The following is an 8,612-nucleotide window of genomic DNA, read 5'->3' as shown; positions in this document are numbered from 1 at the left end:
TGTCTAGCTTAGCAGCTGAGCCAGGTTCACTGATCTGACAGGTACTGTCTCCTGGTCTCACTCTTTCCACTTACCCCTGTACTTTCAACTTAGTGCTAGATTTACACTGATGAAGTGTTTTTGCCCCCCCTGAAGATTTATTTTGGATGGCTTGTCCAGTAGAATACTTGCTTTATCATGCCTAAAAACCTGGGTTTGAATGCCCAGCCAATACGTGGGAACACTAGCAAAGGAGAGGGAGCTTCACAAGGGATGGAGTGTACTGTGCTATCTCTCATTCTCTCTGTGACTCCCTCTATCTCTTACTCTTTACCTAAAAAGAAAAAAAAGAGAGAGTCGACTGGAAGCAGTGGAGTAGTACAGGTGTTCTATCTGTCCCCCCAAAAGATGTATCATTTCATATTAGAGGGGCAGGTAGTGGTATGCCAAATTAAGCACACTTAGTACTAAGCACAAAGACCTGTACAAGCCCCCACTCTCCGCAAGCAGCAAAACAGGTCTGCAGGTGTGTATCGTTCTCTCTCTCTTTTTCCCCCTCCTCTCTCAAGTTCTCTCTGTTCTATTCACAAAAATGGAAAAAATGGCTACCAGAAGCAGTGGATTCATAGTTCTACCACTGAGCCCCTGTGATAACCCTGGGGCTATCTTATGTATTTAAATAAATAAATAAATACATTTAAATAAATACATTTAAATACATTTAAATAAATACATTTAAATAAATACATTTAAATACATTTAAATAAATAAATACATAAGTAAATATTCTAAGTCACCACGTGTCTCTGTTTAGGGTTAGACAAGTGAAAGGTTTATTCATAAAAATCACAGTGAACGTGTAAGTGAGGGGAAAAGTCTAGCTAAGAGAACTGGCAGGAGTCAGAAGTCCATAACTAAGATACCCAAGACCACCTTGTGGAGAGATCAGGATCCATCCTGAGCTATGCCAACAGCAGAGTGCTGTGATGAAGGTATTCCAGTCAAGGAGCAAGCTGCTCCAGGTCCTTGCTTATATAATCCCTTCACCCACATTCCCTTGTGAGTGTGCTCTGTAGTCAGGCTGACCTGTATGCTAATTGTCCCAAATTCCTGCGGTGGTCACAATAAATAAATAAATAAATAAATAAATAAATAAATAATTTCCAACCATGACATCATCTCCCCAGACAATAACTTGGATTCACCAGCATATCAAATTTCAGGCTCAGGGGAAAAAAGAAAAACAAAAACAAAAAACACAAAAACTAGTATAACCATAGGCCCTTTGGAATATAACTAAAATATGCCTACTAGCTATCTACAAAATGGAGGAATCCCCCCCCCCCCCAACTCTTCATCTGCACTATCCCAGCCTTCACCCACCCTGTCCAACGCTTGACGTCTCGTCACCCAATCTGGTCCCCTACGCCTACACTGAACTTCTCTGTTCCAGACTCTTGGAAACAGAGTTGGCAGTCAGCTGAGGTAAAGAACAAACACCTCATCACAGACCCCTGCAAGCGTCAACCCGGCTTTGACCTAGCACGTTATAATTGGGCCCTCCTCAATCGCTATCGAACAGGCCATGGCCGGTGCGCCGCTATGTTCCATCGCTGGGGAGCCAGAGACGACCCGAACTGCCCCTGCGGCTACAGACAGACTATGACTCACATAGTCAACGACTGCCACTTCTCCAGATTCAAAGGAGGTCTCGAAACTTTACATCAGGCTCAACCTGATGCTGTTGACTGGCTACGGAAGAAGGGCAAACGCTAGAAGAAGATCCCAGCCTTTAAATTCATGATTGGTCAACAATTTGTTAGGCTTTGTATGTTAACTCTCTTTTCAACCACCAGGTTCCAGATGCTACCATGATGCCGACCAGACTTCCCTGGACAGACAACCCCACCAATATGTCCTAGAGCTCCGTTTCCCCAGAGCCCTTCCCCACTAGGGAAAGAGAGAGAGAGACTGGGAATATGGATGGACCTGAGAATGCCCATGTTCAGCGGGGAAGCAATTACGGAAGACAGACCTTCCACCTTCTGCATCCCACAATGACCTGGGGTCCATACTTCCAGAGAGCTAAAGAATAGGAAAGCTGAGGGTTGGGCAGTAGTGCAGTGGGTTAAGTGCACATGGCACAAAGCACAAAGACCAGCGTAAGGATCCTGGTTCGAGCCCCCAGCTCTCCACCTGCAGGGGAGTCACTTCACAGGCAGTGAAGCAGGTCTGCAGGTGTCTATCTTTCTCTTCCCCTCTCTGTCTTCCTCTCCTCTCTCCATTTCTCTCTGTCCTATTCAACAATGAATGACATCAACAACAATAATAACCACAACAAGGCTACTACAACAAGGGCAACAAAAGGGGAAAAAATAAATGGCCTCCAAGAGCAGTGGATTCATGGTGCAGGCACCAAGCCCCAGCAATAACCCTGAAGGCAAAAAAAAAAAAAAAAAAAGAATAGGAAAACTATGATGGGAGGGGATGGGATACAGAGTTCTGGTGGTAGGAATTGTGTGGAGTTATACCCCTCTTATCCTATGGTTTAGTCAATGTTTCCTTTTTATAAGTAAAAAATTAAAAAATAATAAAGAGAAAGAGAGCACCAGAGGAGCACTCCAGTAATTGTGGCACTAAGAATGGATGTGAGTGCCTTGGGTGTGTAAGTCCAGTGCTCTGTCAACTGAGCTAGCCCCCTGGCCGTGCGTCAGTCGTATCTGTTGTGTAGCTCAAGGTCATTTTGAGTACTGACTCTTGAATCTCAGACAGCACCTCTTTCTCTTCTCTGTCCATTTCTTTGCTAAGTCCCCACTCCCCTAGAGTTGAGACTTTACCAAGAAAGGATGGGGATGTTGATATGTAAGGCCGGACCCATGGTTTCTACTGTCTCCTACCAGTTTCCACACCTACCTCCCAGCATCCCCCACCCCATCCCCAGGAATTTGGTTAAATTCACACTCCCTGAGTTCCTATGGTTGGTGATGAGTGACCTAGAAACAATGTGACCAGCCGCCTGGGCCCTCTTTCATGTCTCCTCTCCCCTTCACCCTCCTTTCTGCTCTGTGACAACAAGAACATTAACGAGAGCTATGAATGCTGGTCCTCTTGGGTATTCAGGACATACATATATGTACATATGTTGTTTTTTTTTTTTTGCCTCCAGGCTTATTACTGTAGCTCGGTGCCAGCACAACAAATTCATTGTTCCTGGAGGCCATTTCCCCCATTTTATTGGATAGGACAGAGAGAAATTGAGAGAGGAGGAGGAGAGAGAAAGATCTGCAGACCTGCTTCACCACTTGTGAAGCATCCTCCCTGCAGGTGGGGAGTGAGGGCTTGCACATAGCATAATACTATGTGTGTTTAACCAAGTGCGCTAATCCCCAGCCCTGTTTTCAGGACCAATATTGGTTTTGTTATTGAAATAATGATCCTGGGCATTCATAGGACCACACCTTCCAGAGGACTTTCACAGGTATCATCGTGTTTTGACTTTAAGAAGGCATGGTGACTCAGAGGCCAACTAGGCATGATGACAGAAACCGGTGGCTCAGCCAGAGTTAGAGCCTGGTGCTTAGTCCCATTCAGAACTCAGTGGAGCACAGTGCTGGCTGAATGGACTGAGCAGAGAAATTTCTTAGTACCTCTGAACTCAGTAGAAGATAGTCAAGCTTGGGAGGAGCAGAAAGCCTAATGTGTCTTTCAAATCTCCCTAAACATCTTGCAATGGACAGAACAGCTGTGGCATTGAGCTCTGGGCCTGAGATTTTCTAAGAGAAAACTATCTTTCTTTCTTTCTTTCTTTCTTTCTTTCTTTCTTTCTTTCTTCCTTCCTTCCTTCCTTTCCTTCTTTCTTCCTTTTTCTTTCTTTCTTTCTTTCTTTCTTTCTTTCTTTCTTTCTTTCTTTCTTTCTGTGTCTGTCTTTTTCTTTCTCTCTCTTTCTTTCTTCCTTTTTAAATTTTTAAATCTTTATTTGATAGACATAGCCAGAAATTGAGAGGGAAGGGGTGATAGAGAGGGAGAGAGACAGAAAGACACCTGCAGCACTGCTTTACCACTCGTGAAGCTTTCCCTCTGCAGGACTGGGGACTCGAACCTGGGTCCTTGGGCACTTAACATGTGTGTTCAACCAGATGCACCACCTAGCCCCTCCCACTTTTTTCTACCTTCCTTCCTTCCTTCCTTTTTTTTAAAAGTCCCAAGTAACTTTGAACAATTCCAAAAATCTCTGTGACTCCAAACCAGGCTCTACCTTCCTCCTCCCCTCTCCAACCCAACTAGAAATTGTGGGTGGATTGAGCAAGAACAGAAAAGAAAGATCAAAACTGTGACAGCCCTCTGACAACATTCTAACTTGAAAATTGCCTGCAAATGAATGGCATAATTCTGTGTAGGCAGATGTAAATCAGGTGCACACATCCTCCATCCTTCTCATTCTTTTACTTAAATAAACACCTTGAGGAGATAAGTCTCGATGACGCCCTTCAAAAGACTAGCTAGAGGTCAGCCCTCCTGACTCCCCACCTAGGGCAGCCCTGTTTCTCCCAGAACCTGTCTGGCACTTGTGGTCTTCACCTCCTGCCACCCCAACAAGTGCCATCTGGCTCAGGCTCCTTAGTTTCATGCTGGCTCCCAGGAACTTCCATGGGCCCAGAAACTCAACCACCAACAGGTATGCATGGAGTGAGAGAGGACGGAACAGATCCCATAGATGGGGCTCTACTTTACAAGTTACTAACCCAGCTCTCTCTGAGAGTTTACTTTAACTGGTCATGAGGTGCCAAACCAGATGACTGAGTCTGCAAAACCTCTCTCTCCTGGGAGCCAGGCAGTAGTTCATGTAGTAAGTGCACATAGTACTAAGTATAAAGACATAGTACTAAACACAAGGACCCACCCATGCAAGGATCTGAGCTCCTGCTCCCCTCCTGCAGGGGATCTGCTTCACAAGTGGTGAAGCAGGTCTGCAGGTGTCTACTTTCTTGCTCCCATCTCCCCTCCTCCTCTCTCAATTTCTCTCTGTCCTATTCAATAAAATGGAAAAAATGGCCACCAGAAGCAGTGGATTCGTAGTGCTGGCACCAAGCCCCAGCAGTAACCAACCAAACAAACAAAAATATCTCTCTCCCACTTTTCTTTCCCCCATGTGTGCGCACACACATGTTCCCTGGACAAAGCAAAGAAATGTGGATGATTCTGTGGAAAATCTTTCCCTCTGGAAGGAACAAATCACTCCGTGGAGGATATTGGGTCAGTCATTCACACTCGTGATCTGTCCAGCCTCAGGGTCTGCTAGGTTGCTCTCCCTCCAGCCCCAGTTGCTCTCCAAGTGTGACTTGCCCCCCTCTACAGCCAGGCCAGGGGCTTGCTAGGAGCTGTTCTTTGTCCTCTGGTAAAAGAAATGCTGGACATGGAGCAAAGTGCAAGGACCGGAGGCGTAAGGATCCCAGTTGGAGCGCCTGGCTCCCCACCTGCAGGGGAGTGGCTTCACAGGCAGTGAAGCAGGTCTGCAGGTGTCTATCTTTCTCTTCTCCTCTCTGTCTTCCCCTCCTCTCTCCATTTCTCTCTGTCCTATATAACAATGACAACATCAACAACAACAATAACTACAACAACAGAAAAAAAACAAGGACAACAAAAGGGAAAATTAATTAATTAATTAATTAGTTTAAAAAAACTAAAAAAAGAGAGAAATGTTGAGAACCAGGGAGATAGCATAATGGTGATGCAAAGAGACTTAGACCTGAGGCCCTGAGCTCCTAGGTTCAATCACCAGCACCACCATAAACCAGAAGTGAGCATTGTTGTTGTCTGTCTCTCTGTATCTCTCATTAAAATAAAATAAATACATTCATTCATTTATTATTGCTTCCAGGGTTATCGCTGGGGCTTGGTGCCAGCACTACAAATCCTGGTGGCCATTTTTTCCCCATTTTATGGGATAAGACAGAGAGAAATTGAGAGGGGAGGGGAAGATAGGGAGGGAGAGAAAAAGATAGACACCTACCACCCTGCTTCACTACTCATGAAGCTTTCCCCTTGTAGGTGGGGACTGGGGACTTGAACCTGGGTTTTTGTGCACTGTAATATGGGCACTTAACCAGGTGTGCCACCACCCAGCCCCAGAACTGGGGGTTTTGAACCTGGGTCTTTTCATATGTTAATGTGTGTGCTCTACTGGGTCCAATGCCACCTACCCTCAGTTTTTTTTAAAAAGAGATTTATTTATTTATTTATGAGAAAGAAGGCGAGAAGAGACGCAGAGCAGTATTGTGTCATACAATGCTGGGGATTGAAGTCAGGACCTTCTGCTTGAGTGTCCAGTGCTTTTTCCGCTGCATCATCTCCTAGGCCTCACTTAGGCAAAGGTTTTAAGAGGTGTAATTAGCAGAGCAGAAGAAAAAGAGAGCAAAATGGCTCACTTGGATAGTGTTTGTCATGTGTATGACCCAGGTTTGAACCCAGCCCCTTCTGCATTGAAAGAAGCTTCAGTGCTGTGGTCTCTTTCACTCTCTCTGTCTCTATCTTAAGGGGATGGGGGAGGGAAAAGGAAGCTTTCCAGAAAGTCTGTCTCTCATGAGGTCCAGGAACGATCCAGGACCCAACCTGAACCAGCCCTCTGTCCTTAGACCTACCCAGGGACACTCATCTGCTATGGAAGGGGACTGGGGCCACCTCTTAGACATGTCCTGTCCAGCACCCCAGCATCCAGGCCTGAATGAAGCATCCAGTCGACCCCCAGGCCCTTTGGGAAGAACAAGAGCTGAAGGACTTATTTGCGAGGTGGTGCCTTCATCTGCTTCCCAGCCTGAGATGATCTTCACGGCTCCCTTTTCTTCTCTTCATATGTGTGTTTCCATGTACACACGTGTGTTCTTTCTGGACCAGGAAGTGCCCCATGGGGTGGGACTGCCTGGGCTGGATGTGGAGACAGGACACTCTGTGAGGTGTGGGGGCTGAGGAGGCACAGTCACATCACCTTGGGCTCCACTGGCTGGCCCTAAGGTGGTTTGGGGCTCAGTTATACACAGAAACTTTTCCTGAGTTCCTGTCCCTTCCAGTCCCTAAGCCTGCACCCCTGCGGCTGAGCAGTTCTCAAGAGGCACCAGAAAATGCTGAAGAAAAGCTATTTCTTCAAACCAGGCAGTGATGCACCCAGTTAAGCACATAAGTGCAAGGGTCTGTGAAAGGATCTGGGTTCGAGCTGCTGGCTCCCCACCTGCAGGGGAGAAGCTTCATAAGTAGTGAAGCAGGTCTGTAGTTGTCTATCTTTCTCTCCCCCCCACCCCCATCTGCCTCTTCTCTCTCAAATTTTCTCTGTCCTGTCCAGTAAAATGGAAAAAATGGCCATCGAGAGCAGTGGATTTGTATTGCCGGCATGGAGCCCCAGAGATAACCTTGGAGGAGAGAGACAGACAGACAGACAGACAGACAGACAGACAGAGAGGGCTGTTTCTTCCTTTGCTCACTGTGCTTCTTTCTCTCTCTCTGGCCTCCCCACCAACTGGTCATGAGGACATGGCCTCCTCTGCCCTGCCCCCCAGGCTACTGCTCTGCCTTCAGACCACAGTGTGTTGAGTGGAGGAGGAGCTGGTGCGGGTAGGGGAGGACTTGTGCCCCTGCTTTGTGGTTCTTAGCCTTCGCTCGCCATGAGAAGCCCTGGGGAATCACTGTTTCAGTTCCACCAAGTTTCACTCAGTTTCTCAGTCTCTGGGGCAACGGAATTAGGCTTCTGTGAAAGCATCAGGGTTTTTCAAAAACATTCTAAACGTATCTCCCATTTCTCTGTTTGATGACGTCAACAAAGTACTGCTAAAACACAACCGTGTTAGCTTGGGGATACTGACATCTGCAACTGCACAGAGGCTGTATAGACACTTGGTGGCACGGCATCCAGAACACAGCAGTTCCCAGATGCAGGGATGAGGGTGTTGGTACTGGGGAGGATGCCAGTCCTCTGCTCTTCCTAGGATGATTTCTCTCTTGAGCTGAGAGGTGGGGATAAGGTATTTGTGCTTTTCTGTTTGGTTGAAACTCGTTCATCATAAACTAATGAGGATGAAGGGAACCTGTGGATTTTTCAGATAGTCAGGTAGAACACAAGTAGACCACACCCATCACCATGCATCAGGACCTGGGTTCAAGTCCCTGGTCCCCATCTGTAGGAGGAGAAAGCTTTACAAGTGGTGGAGCAGGCCTCTTTCTCTCTCATTTTCTTTCTTTCTTTTTTTTTTTTTTTTAACTGAGCACTGGTGAGCTCTGGCTTATGGTGGTGTAGGGGATTGAACCTGAGACTTTGGAGCCTCAGGCATGACAGTCTCTTTACATAGCCATTATGCTATCTACCCCTGCCCGTTCTCTCTCATTTTCTCCCCCCCTCTGTATTATAAAAAGAAAGGGACAATTTTTTAATGGCTGCTGAGAATGGTGGAGTCATACAGGCACATAGCCCCAGTGATAACCCTGGTGGGAAGGAGGAGGAGGAAAGGGAGTGGTGGAGGGGGAGGGAGAGAAGTTGAGTTTTGCTCTGTGAGCTGGCTGTAAGGAGTGAGTTCACATCTGTTTAAGCCAGGTCGTCCAGTCTCCCTGTAAGATGGGGATCTTGGGGGTTGACTATAAATGTTTCCCAC

The sequence above is a fragment of the Erinaceus europaeus genome, chromosome 1 (genome assembly GCF_950295315.1).
Source record: "Erinaceus europaeus chromosome 1, mEriEur2.1, whole genome shotgun sequence".
NCBI classification, from domain to species: domain Eukaryota; kingdom Metazoa; phylum Chordata; class Mammalia; order Eulipotyphla; family Erinaceidae; genus Erinaceus; species Erinaceus europaeus.
This window is presented reverse-complemented; position numbering follows the sequence as displayed.